We start from the raw sequence: 15,466 nt of genomic DNA, 5'->3' as shown, positions 1-15,466 counted from the left end.
TCATACTATTCATAAACGCACATAAATTTGCAGATTTGTTCTTGTACAGGCTAGTCGAAGCACAAACGCTACTCCGAGGAAAAATATATGAAAACGCAGCCTATGCCTGCTGAACAGGAGAATTCTTCGTAAAACGCGGACAAATGAAATGCATGCACGGAGCAAAGCACGCCGGGACAGAAATGATTAATACCGCCGGGACTTGGAGCTTTTCCGCGTACTCACGAACATCTTGGAGTCTCGGATTATTAAGTGAAGAAAATCATTTGCTTTTTCTTTTTCCAGGAGAAATTCATTCCCTTTCGTCGGATTTTAAGTTGCAATTAAGGGAGAAGCAATGAACATCCCCGGGGACAATTACTTGGAATTGTGATTGGTAGGGATAAAACATTTTTGGGACACCCTGTATGTTTCGGTCATTGAAATTGGGAAAGTTTTGCCAAACAATTGCCAAAGAGAATTGTTCTGAGTAACTAGTCTACGAAGTTTAATGCAAATTTACATTTTGATAGAAAAATGCATGGAAAACAACGATGAATTCAAACACTATTACCGACCTTCTGCAAAATTATTTACCCGAAATTATGCACCATAGACCCCTTTCTCGCAGTAGCTCTTTCAAGGTATTAAAAGCAGACGGCGCAGGTGGCTGTTTTCCTGAATAACGTTTTTAACGTTACGCGAATAAGGATTTTGTTGGTTTAATTACGTGCACTACGCAATAATTACGGGCTGGAAAGTAGTCGTGCTGCAGATTTGACGTGTCGCCGACTAGGAGGTAATAAATCATGTTCGTGCAAGCGACGTTATGAAATTTTATGGCTATCATACATTTAATTAGCGTCAAAAACGCTGCACAAAACATTACAAATATTGTTTCCCTTGACGAGGGAATAGCAGCGGCCATGAAATATTCATTCATCTCCGAGCGATGATTAACGAACCTACTTAAAATATAACGATAGCTTTTGAGAATTCGATATTAACGTCCGAACCAGAAAGCATTCTCTTGCTATAATTATTACTTTAATTAATCCGATTCGAAATGAAGCATATTTATTATGAGTGATGAATTATTAATTGTTACGTAGATAATCTGGCAACGTTACCATTAATTCAAAGAACTACACTTTTTACTGCCATTCTATTAGAAGCACGTTGATGGATAGGCAATAGTTGACACAATAAAAATATGATCATAGCATTTCAAGGGGTGCGAGAAATGCATGCAAGCGACGAAGGGTCTAATTGGTAACCCTGAACGTGCTTGTTACAAGTACATGACTGGGTGTTCCTCAACAGTGGCCAGTGTGTGCCAAGAAGCAGTTTCGAACGAAATTACTATAGCGAAACCGACCGAGTATTTACAGAGTTCGGTGTATAAAGCCAGCATTAATGAGGGGGTATTATGGCACAGGGAAACCATTCCGGACGTGTTTATTTCACAATTACAATACGGAACATAATACGCGAACTTGCGCCGAACAACGTCCACTGAAACAAACAGAAAAGAAGCATAACTATTTACGCCAGCACTTACGAAAAGTCCAACGCCAGGATTACAATTTTAGCTGTTAGAATGCACGTCTAAGAATTTTTTCAGAATTTTTAGCCCCGAAACCGAATTTAAAAAAATAAGAACTTGGAACACGTGTATCTCGCATAGAGATGCGCAGAATGTAGATGTTATATTACGAAACAAATTGACCCGCTGAAACTGAAATAAAAATCCCTGCGTTTTGGTTTGCGACGGGGTGAACGTCGAGCAAACGAACAAACATGTCCGAAAAAAGTTAATAAAGTAAGGATGAAACTTTCCGGGAACTGGAACACGTTATTTCAACATCGTTAAAGGAATATAAGATTTTAGGTATACATAGTCCCGTTGGTAACGAAAATAAAAAGAGACGCCTCCGGAGCCCGGCTCGGCCCGGCGCGGCGCGACGCGGCGTCTTCGAAGCTTCGAGTTCGGGAAATTCAAAAATTGCGAGGAGAAATATCATCGGCAGTAAAACGAATTTGTCTGAGGCACAGAGAGAGGATAACAGGGGCGCTCTTCGTGGAACGGCGAAAAATAGAAAGGGTTACTTGGCACGATTCCTTTTTACACCTGGTCCGGACCTATCGAACGGAGACAATCAAAACTTGGAAAGCCCCTCACGTTCCTTTTTCTAATAAATTCGGCTATAGGAGGGAAATTCCAATCACGCCTCGTTCGTATAGTCAAACTTGAAAAGGTTTGCCGGGGACGGTCGCAGATTGGTTTGGTGTATGGTAACTCAAACGAAGAAGAACCCGATAAATTCGAACGAGGCGCGACGAGCGTTGAAAAAATTTTCTGGGAGGAGCCCGTGTCTCCGATACGCACGCCCCCGGTAAAACGCATTCTTCGTACACATATATTCGCCTTCTTATCTTGAGCATGCATTCATGAACACCGTAATCCCTCAGCTATTTTTTTTTTTCTTTTTTTATTCACCTGAGAAAGCTACATCCACGGTGGAAAAAGAAAATCTGTATTCAGCCGAGAAACTTGGACAAATAATTCGTCGAGAACATTAAATTCCTCTCTCTTTCCGATTTAATCAAGTCCCTTGTTCGCGGCGTCTTAACTTTGTCGTTCGTTTTAACTCGTTTATAGTGCGGATCGATTGGACAAGTTCTTGGAAGAATGATACTGCTAGGATTAAAGCGATCCTGAGTTCGAATAAACTTGAACGAAACCGGAGAATTTCTTTTCTAACGCAGCCGGTGTACCCCCTCTCTGCCGGTACCAGACTAGTCACGTGACCTGGGGAAATAGCAGCGAAGAAGGGGAAGGGTAGAGTGGAAGGCAAGTCTTAATCTGGGGACTCTGTGCGGAAATGGCGCCCGTACAGTATTTCTCTTCCCTGTTCTCGGCATAGTTGCCAGATCAAGACTTCTTCCCCCACTCTAACTTCCCCTTCCACCGCGCTATTCCCCCACGCTGCGAAAGTAGAGGCTTTAAGCTTTGAAATGAGATCAAGTTTATTGCTTTACGATTCTTTCCTACGGAATTATGACAGTTTTAGTATCAACAATTAGAAATTTAGTGGTCGACTAGTTTTTGGCAGCACTGTATACCTATTACCGCAATGATGAATAAAAACAGTTGATGGAGTTACGTTTCGAAGGCCACGAATGCAGTGAAAATGAGTCGAGACCAATGAAAATTTGCAAGCAGGGGTTGTTGCACCCTTCTCCATCATGACAGAGGAATGGTCGAAATAACAAACCCGCCGGGGATGGAAATCACGATATGACGGGCGGACACGCGAGCCAAGCGTGGTTTCGCGCCATTCGGCTGGCTTTTATCATTACGGAAATTATGCCAATAGCCGTTTCATGAGTTTTCATCGTACACGCATCGTCTCGCCTGAAGCAATAATAGATTTCTCAATTTTCAATTGTGTCGACACAGAATCGTACTTTTTACCGAAACTTGCGACCTCCGTGTGTTGTTACGTAAATAAACAGAAATAATACTGAGAAACACAATTTTTAGATACGAAATAAACAAGGGAAACACGAGAAATCTCGTGAGCGGACTTTCAAGTGTTAACCACATTATCTGTTTCCCTGTTGCGGAGCGGTGCCTAGCCTGTTATGTGCTATGATTTTGTCTGTGTATACGCTCAAATCCCAGCGGTGTTTGTATTACTCGATGCCAGAGCATGCTTGCGGGGATGTATCTGAAGGAAGCTATGCTTTCTGCAGGGGGTTGATACATTTGAGCTATTTTCTGGTATATAATTTTCGCTGCTCCGTCATGTGGGACAATATATTCTATTCTTGGGAGTATTTTGCATCCTGATGCTACGTGATCCATTCCATTGTTTGCAGCACTGCGGAAAATTCGACGTGGTTTGAAACAAAATACTCAAAACTCCGTTATTTCCTTTTCTTATATATCTCTTTTCTAATATTCATTACACTTTAAAAATATGTATAATTAATATAGGCACAGTAGTTGATACCCGCACAGCAATTGGGTCCCTTACCTTACTTGTTATCCAATAATTTTTCAATATCGGAAATTGTTCAATTGCAATAAAAGTATTATTTACCACACTTGGCCAATTCCCCTACCACCGTTTCCCCCGGCTCATGGATAGTTCTTCGAGCTCCATAGACGTACTACTGCGCGTATAAAGTAAAGGGAAACAAAGCATTTAATTTACGTTCGATCGATCCACGGGCTGACAAAGGCCATTTACACTTTATACGTGGAAATAATTCAGCCGCACACGGCTTGTAGTCGAAAATAAGAGGGAATTGATTGTGCAGCAGTCGCTTGCAACGCAAAAAGTTGCGACTGAAAAATCGCACTGTTTGAGAATGTCTGCGCGTTTGCGTCGCAGCTGTCCGAGTTTAAATTTTCGAAATTCTTTCACGTTCGGATAAAACTGCCCGGAACAGCGGGCCGATAATTAATTTTCCGCGTGCAAAACAGAATTTCGTCACGCGATGGCTCGTAATGTCGTTGCAATACTACGCATCTATACGTGTAGACGATACTCGACAGAACGATGTTTCATTGTCAACCCAATCAAATATATTCATCATATTCGACACTGTACAACAGCAATTAACTCCGATCGTTACAACAAACTTTATCTAAATACAGTGTTATGTATAATGAATTAATGCATTGCCTAGTGAGAGTTTCGATGTCATCTCTCCAGAGCTTTGTTGCCAGTTCAGGGTTCACCGTGTTCGATTGATTATATTAAAAACGGAGAATCGTGAATTTTGTTTACCGTATGTTCATTGTGCAGGAATAAATATTTCGTGTTCTTACGGGAGATGTAATAAAGGATTACGTTGACTCTTTGTTGCATACTTTATTTGCACTGATTTGGACTGAGAACCTAACCTACAAACCGCTGCTCTAACTCGTAGGTTGGCCGCGTGATGGCGCCGCGTCCGCGGAGCCCGCCACATTTGAACGGCGTTTCTAAGTGCATACACGACAAAATATTAATCTAATTAAATTATAGATAGTTTACTTGGAAGATAAGCGCTATTAAACTACACTTATATATCCTCTTTAAGTGTATCCTATTTTGTGGTTCCATTACTAATACAGCTATCTATTACTAATAATTACATGTACACTTGAAAATTTATTTTGAAACATTTAAGGAACTTATAATTATAATACGAAATAGCCAGCGCAGTATAAAATATCACAGCGTACGGTCCTCGGATTGCACGACTTTTTCGGCAAAGGCTGTCAACAATGCGTTCAATTAGAGCGAGGATAATGGACACCGACCATATATCTCTTCGCGTGACTAATTAGCGTTGATATTTTAATGGCTCCATGATTGAGTATATCGCATACGTATATGCTTTCCCGTTAGGTTACGCGAATGCTCAAAGGTGCTGGCTGGTGCGAAACAGATCGTTCCATATCGTCTGATATCTGCCTCCATTATCACGAAATATCGACGTTCAATTAACAGAGGCGAAAGAGGTGAACGTGTGGAACGAACGGAACACGGAAACTCCGGTGCACAACGCAATACGAAAAACTGTAACTCTCTTTTAGCTATACATACTAGCGGCAAATCGAACCTTTCAAAAATCATAATTTATGAACTCAGTTGTTCACTGTAATCGCTCCTAATTATTTCCTATGCACCGGCGTAATATACTTCATTAATAATTTATATTATATAATAGATATATATTATATAGAGATTTTTAGATTCATATTATATATTATTTATAGTATATACTTTATTAATAGTTAATAAATTTCCCCGACGGGCAGCGATTTTCTTGAGCATACACAGAACGCCGCGGGCTCGAAGCCACGCCCCTGCGGGGAAGGCTGCGTGTATTTGTCGCACGCGTTGCCACAGCTACGTGGCAAACTGTGACTGTGTTACGGTCTACCCCCACTCCGCTGACTCGTTGTCCTTGCAGTGTCCTTTCAGTTCTAAAGGGTAGGCTATCGGTATCATCTCAAAGCGACGATTCGTCGACGATAGTCCAGCAATTATCGATACGAGGGTTAGCATCGACTTCCACGATCCCTTATCCGTGTAGCGCGCCGCCTAATTAACGTGAATCGACGTCGATCGTTATCAATGTCTTCGGTACACGCGCTGCTATCGCCACGGGCATAACATTCGTTTCGCCTGATAACCGGGACCGATTTGTTGGTAGCTGGCGCCCGCCGATGGATCGTAATTTAAGGGTAAATGGCTCTTAACACGGCCTTGCAGGAGCATGCTCGTCGTAGATTGCATGTATTATGGAAATCTTAGGGCGCGCGTACGTTACGCGAATTGCGCGGTTCGTTTACGAGATCACGTCGTCAGCGTTAAATAGAAACTCGAACGTGATCGTCATCGAGACATCGTTTGCATGAGGTGGCCCCGCGAGCTAATGCAGACAATCGAAATCTGCATGTTCGATTTCGACGATGCGCGAAAACGATCGCCAGCCTCGACGAGGCGCTGCAGACCACGAAACCAAGAACACTATAGCGATCGTGCGCAGAAACGAAGAACACACTGGGGCACAAAGTTGCAGGACCCTGGGGGCCCTAAGTCCCCTGTGCTAAGTCCGTAGCATAACAGTAGCTGGCCACGAAGCTGTGGCAATGCGTGCGACAAATATGTGCAACCTTCCCCCGGGGGCGTGGCTTGGTGCCCGCAGGGGCGTGGCTTCGTGCCCGCGCCGTAAAAGATTAAATTTTCTTACAAGGGAACATATTCAGATGCGAAAATCCGATTTTGATGAAACTTATGGGAGCTTCTAGTTCTTTGAAAAATATTTGACACGTATTTTTTTTATCGGCAGACATCCACTTTGAAGGGGTGAAAACAGCCCTCAAAGTTGGGGTTCAAAACCACATTTTTTGAGATATCTCGGAAACCAGAGATCGAAAAAATTTGAATTTTTTTTAAATTGTGTGTTTTTCAATGGGAAATGTAGTCGCGCAAGAAAATTTTAACAAAAGTTTTTTGTTTAAACAATATATTAAAATTTTGATTTTTTTTTGCAGTTTCTTTTATTTATTGTTAGTTCATTTTAATGTAAACTTGGGTGTGTGATCTTTGATCCAAAATAGGGGATACATGTTTCAGGATTTTCTTTTTTTTGCCATTTAACAATAATTATGCATAATGGAAGATAGTCTTGCACCTGGCGTGCGTAGGAAGGAATTCTGGCTTGTTTCATCGAAATATAAGCATTTAGTATAAACGTGTATAGTATTTTAAACAATACCACTGGGTTATGTGTCGTTTATTGTTTTATTAGTAGCTAAAGAAGGTGGCGCAGGTAGCAGCGTGACGCGATGCTAATTACCGCGGCGGAGTAAGGGTACCGACTTTTATAGCCAATTCGCGTGTGAATTTCTGCAGTCGTTGTGCCTTCGGTCAAAATATACCTGCAGCCTTTTTAAACTGTGAATCCTCGAAGTTGGAGTTTCCCTCGTCGTTTATGGTAGCTCTGAAAAGAGCTGGTGGCAAATGCCTCACATCAGTTTTACCTCGGTTATATATAGCATTTCAGAAGAACACGAATATTTTCAAACATTTCTATTGGTTGTTAGAGTGAGAGAGTGGGAAACGTAAGGTGTCTTAAGAATGTATAAATATGGGCACTTTGCTACGTGTGGTATTAGTCTTTCTGCATTACGGTTTGTAAAGCAACGTGGATATTAAGAAGTTAAGGCTACTTCTTTCGGATTTTTAAAACAGTGCCACATAAAACAAATAATTTCTGACGATAATCAAAAAAACATCCGATAATTATATTAATTTTACTTTTGCTGATTGTTTATTTTTCTTGTTAGATTCGTTTTTATAAACATGAAGGTCAATCCGACGAACGTTATAAACATTTTGATGGAAACATATAACAGTAATAATAACGAGGGAACACCCACGAATGGGAAGGAAATTGAACTGGCACCACATTATTATAGATCTGATTGATAGGTACAGAGAAGCAGGGTACATGAATTTCGAAACGCAACAACAATTGATATTCGATGACCTAACAGACGAACCGACTTCATTTAATGTTCCCGAAGACGAAGAAGATTTGGAATCAGCGTCAACATCGAAACCGTCGTCTTCAAGTTCTCCGGACGAGAGTCCAGAAGAAATGGAATATGTAGACATTGATTTAGAATATAAGAAGAAAGCTGTAGATTATTGGAAGAGTGGAAGAAGAAGAACACTAAACTTCAAAACTGTAAAAAACCAATACAAGAAATTGAAGAGACAATCAGATTTATACAGATGGGAAGAACAAATTAATAAAGGCTACACTTGAAAAATTTATTGTAGCAAGAAATAATAAAATTTTGGTACACCACATTTTGAGACGGTGGGCAATGATCGAAAATTCATCAATAAATTTAGCAGGATTTCAGGCATCGTCCTGTTGGTTGTGGAAGTTTAAAGAGAACTATAATATAGTATCAAGAAAAACGATGAAACTCGTTACCCGCCATCATAGTAACCATTTAACAGATTTGACCGCAGCAGCAGACGATTTTGTGTGTCATGTGAAAGGGTATTTTGAAAATTATGGCGCAAGCAATATTTTCAATAGTGATCAAAGTGGGTTCCAGTTGGAATTGCACTCTGGTCGAACACTTTCACACAAAGGTAAAAAAGAAACGGGTGCTCTTGTCCAATCCATATCGTTAACAACTCACAGCTACTCTATCCAGCCCACAATTTCAGCTGATGGACAGTTGCTATCGCCATTGTATATTGTTTTGAAAGGAGTCAAAGGGCAGTTAGGACCTCGTGTACGAAGAAGTGTGTTCACGGCACCTAATGTCCATATTGAAGCTTCCACATGGGGTAAACCAACGAAAGAATTATTTAGAACGTGGTTGACTGAAGTATTTCACGCTGCTACCTGCGCCACCTTCTTTAGCTACTAATAAAACAATAAACGACACATAACCCAGTGGTATTGTTTAAAATACTATACACGTTTATACTAAATACTTATATTTCGATGAAACAAGCCAGAATTCCTTCCTACGCACGCCTGGTGCAAGACTATCTTCCATTATGCATAATTATTGTTAAATGGCAAAAAAAAAGAAAATCCTGAAACATGTATCCCCTATTTTGGATCAAAGATCACACACCCAAGTTTACATTAAAATGAACTAACAATAAATAAAAGAAACTGCAAAAAAAATCAAAATTTTAATATATTGTTTAAACAAAAAACTTTTGTTAAAATTTTCTTGCGCGACTACATTTCCCATTGAAAAACACACAATTTAAAAAAAATTCAAATTTTTTCGATCTCTGGTTTCCGAGATATCTCAAAAAATGTGGTTTTGAACCCCAACTTTGAGGGCTGTTTTCACCCCTACAAAGTGGATGTCTGCCGATAAAAAAAATACGTGTCAAATATTTTTCAAAGAACTAGAAGCTCCCATAAGTTTCATCAAAATCGGATTTCGCATCTGAATATGTTCCCTTGTTAGTTCTCACACAGTCAGTTGCGAGGTGTTCTACTTTATTCATACAGATACTTGCTTTTATCGAGCAACTGTGCACGTTTCGTAGGTTATCAGCAACAAAACTAAAGAAAATGGTCGATGACGAAAAGTCGGAAAGATTCTAGGCTAGAAATAAATCCTCCCTCTCTTTCGAAGTCTTTGAAGGATGAACTGACGCGATTTATCAATTGCAGTGCCTGGCTTTTATGTTTCGTCACAATTCCGAGCTTGAGCTATCGAAAATCGCTTTGTACCGTGAGTTTCTACTTTGGACGTCCCGAACGCGCATTAAGATCATCTCAATCCGTTCGATTGGGTGAAATTTATCTGTATTTATAGTACGTTCTGCCTGTAAACTATTTCAACTGTACTCTCAAGAAGTTCTTCGTGGTCGACGCTGTAATTCGCAAGCGTCGATACTCCTGAACGCTTGTTATCTATCTTACACTGTAAATATTTCGAACGTTTCCCAATTCTGCCGGACCGAATCGAGAACCACAGAAATATTCCGAAATTACTTGTCGCTCGTGCGGGCACGAATTTCCAATGTAATCGTTCGCGAAAATAAGTGGATAGTTTATACCAATAACGAAGTTTACGGTCCGCCGCAAATACGTTTCGAGGCCGGGGATCATTTAATTACCGGTAATGTCCCACTTCCATTGAGGTATCGCATTATTCCTCCCGCCGAAACTTATCGTTGCAATCAGCCGGCCTGGCAGAAAACAAACTGGCTTCAATGCTCGTGATTAACCGCCGCCGAAATAAATTCTTTCGCCGGTCGCATAATGCTCGCAGAAACAATCGGGCGCATTGTTGTCGCCGCCTATTGTGCAACAAACACAATTAACCGCGCAAATTGAGAGCCTTCACACGACCCACCGAATGTCCATTTGAATAAACTGTCGCGTTGTTCAACGGCCGATTTTATTAATCCAGGCGTCGCGTCGCGCCGGCACGCGGAAATTCCTCGCGACGTTATTTCCGCTGCGGAGGACCACGCTTTCGGCGCACTCGGGCCGAACTTTTTAATAGCGCGAACGTGATCGAAGGAGCCGAGACTTCGAAGAAGGCCGCGAAACAAAAGGGGACGAAAATTAAGAAAAGTGCGGGCTCGCGGGGAATACGAGACTTGAAACCCTCGACTAACCCGGACGAACTGCTAAAATATCCCAGAAGGATATTAAGCGTACAGATCAGGTTTGCACCTTTGCCCGCCCCTTTTCAACCAGGCCCCCACCCCAGCCCACCCTCTTTAAAACTCCTCCAGCCAACTCTTTCCCCCAATTACACGTTCGGTGTTCTTCACTCCCTTGTAACGTCGAGTCAGGCTCGTGACGAAGATTCCGAACAGAAGTGTTCTTCAGTAAAAAGTACAAGCAAGATTTTCTTGCATCGACAACTCGAAAACCCTGAATATTTATATACGTCACTGTTGTCGCGAGTGATCCGCATTTGTATTATTTTTCTACATATAGCGGCCCTCGATTTGAACAGATTTTTTTGTTTTCACCGTCCCGAGAGGATTTCAACAGGCCACGCAGTTGTGGTAAAATAAAAGAATAGATTTTTCAAAAATTCTGTTAGCACGACCCTCCTGGAATATCCTGCCAAACTTTTATTTGCTACTTCATGGAACTGCTGGATTTGTAGCTCTGAAAGTGCAATCGTATTGCGTAGTGGTGAAACTTTAAATGCGTTTTTTTCTCCAAATGAAGTTTTGAAAATCAATACCAGAAATATTTGAAACATTTCCGAACCAATTCCGATGAAATTTTGCGGCAACATTTTCAATACCATTATATTTAATCGTTGATGAACCGAATGTTCGATTGGTAGAATATATTCGTTTAAAAAAAATTGAAGCTGAAGATAAATAGCTGTCGAAAAAAGCTGAAAATTTCAATAAACTAGTATATTTGAGTTTGAATGAGAAGTGTTACTTTTTTAAAAATTGAGTTTTTTCCACTAACTTTTTTAGTCTAGTTTAATTTAAAGACAGGACTTTGGAGAAATGGCTGCCATATTCTTCTAGTTTGAGATGTTTACTGAAATTTTTCAGCAAATGCTACTTAAATATTATGAGGTTGAAACGTATATATTGATTTTGGAGAGGAACACAATTCCGTGCAAGGAAAAAATGGTCGAATCTCCCTTATTTTTCAACCGTTAGAGAATATGTGACCCCTTAAGTCTGTCTTGGGAAGATTCTCCCATCCGTGATTTAAACCATCTGATAAACAGTCCAAGAGGTGCAGCGGTTTCGCAGGATAGTTCTCGGACCACCTTTTCTACAAAGCTTTCACCTCGCGCCTAGTGATTACCACCTTTTCGCACAGTTTAAACAGCAGCTTGATTGCACAAGTTTGAAAACGATAAGGAATTGGAAAACGGTGTTATCAAAGTCTTCCAATTATGGACGAACTTTTTCAACGTAAACACGAACAAGGTAGGCGGATAACTTGACATTAACAAAAAGATATTACTGAAAATTTTGGTAACATTAAAACTATTAAAAAACTGCGAACAAAAATAAATATAACAGTGCAAGAAAAAGGATTAAAAATCTGTTTCAATTTTAAACGTTTGGCACGTGAAAGTTGAAGAAGGTAAGGGGTTGCAGAAGACAGGGAACTCAACCAGATCAGGTTTACCACCCTTCCCCACCCTGCCAGAGAACCCCGCCCTCAGTATGGATAATTGAAAGAGTTATTCGTCCCGGAAACTTAAAATGTAGTCCTTTATTCGAGTTGTGGGTGCCCACGGCCCGCGGAAATTGGGATGGCGGACAGAGCAAAGAGAGGGTGCCGGAACTTTGTAGGTTCGATAAAACTAAGATATTGCGCCGACGGAATAAAAATGGTCAAAGCCAGCTCTCCTCCCTCAGAGCCAACCCTGATTGTTCGGTTGTGCTCGTTTTAATGCCGTTCAATGATTTCCTTCGGTGCTTCTAACGAGGTCTTTCTCTTCTCGTCCACGTCAATCTCTTTACGAGTAATTTACGAATTTAATTTCAATCCGACTAGAGACTTTAACAATCCTTCGCCTCGGCATTGAACCAGGCGTACAGAAAAAGAATCTATCCTTAATTTCATTCGTTGGAAATTGTTAGGTCAGTATTACTCACAGCCCCGCCGACGAGCAGTGCAATAATTATAATAGTCATTCAATTCCGACAGTTGATTTTTAATTTGATGTTGCCTACAATTTATTGTTTCGCCAGGTTTGAACATTCGCTGAAAGTATGCGGAACGCGAGAGACTTTAAACGGTGTAGTATCACTCTGATCAAATTTATATTTTACAGTTGGTATGAGGTGTTCGAGTGTCATAAGTAGGGAACGTCGGCAGTGACTTCAGTAGAATTTTTACTGTAGTGTGAGAGCAGAGAAAGAGGAGATAGCAAAGAGTGGAAGTTAAGGGGAAAGTGGAGGGAGTGAAACAGTAGGTGGAGGAGAACGGAGGAGAAGTGGGAAGAAGAAAAGAAGGTGAGGAGAGCAAAGGTGGAAGAAAAGAGAGTAGGAGAAGAAAGTGAGGTTAGGAAGACAAGAAAAAGGTGAACAGAGAAAAAGGAGGAAAAGGGGCGAGCGCCATCGTGCAGGAAAAGAAAGAAGCTCAGAGACAGTGACAAGAAGGCAGGTAAAGAAGGTAGACGAGAAGAGAAGAAAAGAAATGAGCAGAAAGGAAGATAATGAGCAAGGAAGAGAGAAGACAAGGAAGCTAATAAAAATAGGAGATAAGGAAAGAGTCAGGTCTAACAGCCTATCTGAAGTGGAGAAACTAGAGAAATGGCTAGATAAGAAGAGAAAGGAGAGAGAGAGTGAGGAAAAAGAAGAAAAGGAAAAAAGCCCTTTTAGAAAAAGCAAAAAGACAGATAGATCGCCAGAGAAAACGAAAGAAGAGGCCAGGCAAGGAAAAATAGTAGATTTACAGAACATTAGGGAGATATTAAAAGATGAAATAAATGAAGCTTTAGAAGGAACAAGAAAGCAGATGAGTGAAATAGCAAAAGGGTGGAAAGAGCTGACGGGCATAATGAGACAGATGAAGGAAATGAAAGAAGAGTGGGAGAAGGAAAGGGAGAGGGACAGGAAAGCGTTAAGAGAGATAGAGGAGAGAGTGAAGAAGATAGAGATGGAGGGGAAGATAGAAGACAAAATAGACAAAAGACTGGAAGAAATAGTAGAGAGGAGAGGAAGAGAACAGGGAGGAAGAGAGAGAGGAGAGATGGAGAGAAGACTGATGGAAATAGAGAGGAAGTGGGAAAGAAAGGATAGAGAGATAAGGAGGAAAAACATAATAATAAAAGGGTTAGAGATAAAAGAAGGAGGCGATGTGCAGGAAGAAGTACAAAAAATATTGGAAAAGATAGGAGAAAAACTTGAGGTTGAAGAAGTAGTGAGAAGGGGGAGAAAGGGAAAAGAAAAAGGAGAATGGGTAGTGGTAAAGATGGCAACAATGGAACAGAAAAAAAGAGTAATGATGGAAAAGAAGAAATTAGCAGGGAGACGAGAAAGAATAGAGGATGACCTCACATGGGAAGAAAGAAATATACAATGGAGGATAAAGCAGATAATGGAGATGGAGAGAGGAAAAGGGAGAAGGGTTAAAATAGGATATATGAAGATATGGGCAGAAGGAAAGATGTGGAAATGGGATGAAAAAGCGAAAATACTGAAAGACGGTGAGGGAAACGAGTGGGGGGAGAGGGAGAAGGTGAGAGAGAGGTAAGGGAAAGGAAAAAAGGAGAGAGGGTGATAGAGAGAGGGAAGGAGGAAAAAGGAAGGGAAGGAGAAAAGACGAAAATTGGTTTTTGGAATATAGCAGGAATGTTAGGGAAAGATGAAGGATTCTGGAGGGATCTAGAACGATGGGATGCGATGGTGCTATTAGAGACATGGGTGGAAGAAAAGATGTGGGAAAAAGTGGAAAGAAAATTACCGCAAGGATACGTATGGAAAAAGCAATGGGCGGTCAGGGATAGTAAAATAGGAAGAGCGAAAGGAGGAATGGTGATGGGAATAAGAAAGGAAATAATGAGCGGACAGAAGGACGGGGGAGAAAAAAAAGAAATAGAAGGAATAATAGAAGGAAGGATAAGGATAGAAGAGGAGGAATGGAAGATACTAGGGGTATATGTAAATAAGGATATAGAACGGAAAATGAAAGCAATAAGGGACTGGTGGGACACAGGAAGAGAGGAGAAAATAATTGTAGGAGGAGACTTTAATGCAAGGACAGGCAAGGAAGGAGGAGAAATAAAACAGGAAGAAGATGACGGGGAAGGAAGTAGGGAGTCAAGAGATGCAAAAGTAAATGGGGAAGGTAGGAAGCTTATAAAGACGCTAGGAGAATTAGGATTGGAAATAATGAATGGAGGGATAGAAGGAGACGAGAGAGGAGAATATACGTATATAGGGCATAGAGGAAGAACGGTGATAGACTATGTAATAGGCGACAAAACTTCGAGGGATGGGATAGAAAGCATGGTAGTAGAAGAAAGAGTAGAATCGGACCACTTACCGGTAGTGGTAACGATGAAGAAAGGTCGGAAATCAGGAGACGGTGAGGGAAGAAAGAAGAGAAAGAAGGGAATGAAGAAGGTGGAATGGGGGAGGGAGGAAAAAGAAAAATTCAGAAGGCAAACAGAAGAAATTGAAATAACAGGGGGAGAGATAGGAGAGAGATTAGGAGAGCTAGAAAAGAAGATCAAGAAAGTAATAGAAGAAGTAAGAAGCACCGAGAGCAAGAAAGAGAAGAAAAAGAGAGGATGGTGGGATAATGAGTGCATGGAAGGAAAGAAGGAACTAAGAAGGGTATTAAGGAGATGGAAGGAAGGGAAAGAAGAAGGAGAGAGATACAGAAGTACAAAAAACAAGTACAGGAAGCTATGTGAAGAGAAAAAAGAGCAAGAAAGAGAAAGGATATTAATCGAAGCAGGGAAAGC

General features: G+C 40.9%; 1 protein-coding gene and 1 long non-coding RNA gene across 4 annotated transcripts in view; both read right to left on the bottom strand.

Moving 5' to 3' along the window:
- LOC143362102 (uncharacterized) overlaps positions 1-15,466 on the bottom strand; it is a 333,420-nt gene that overhangs the window by 247,760 nt on the left and 70,194 nt on the right. The window lies entirely within an intron of this gene.
- Positions 7,043-8,313, bottom strand: LOC143361986 (uncharacterized). Its single transcript, XR_013083560.1, has 2 exons — positions 8,273-8,313; positions 7,043-7,429 (listed from the first exon to the last, which is right to left on the bottom strand). It is a non-coding gene; the product is annotated as an uncharacterized LOC143361986 (long non-coding RNA).

This window comes from Halictus rubicundus, chromosome 16 (assembly GCF_050948215.1).
Source record: "Halictus rubicundus isolate RS-2024b chromosome 16, iyHalRubi1_principal, whole genome shotgun sequence".
Classification (NCBI taxonomy): Eukaryota; Metazoa; Arthropoda; class Insecta; order Hymenoptera; family Halictidae; genus Halictus; species Halictus rubicundus.
The sequence above is the reverse complement of the archived record's forward strand: the minus strand, read 5'-3'. Positions and strand labels throughout refer to the sequence as shown.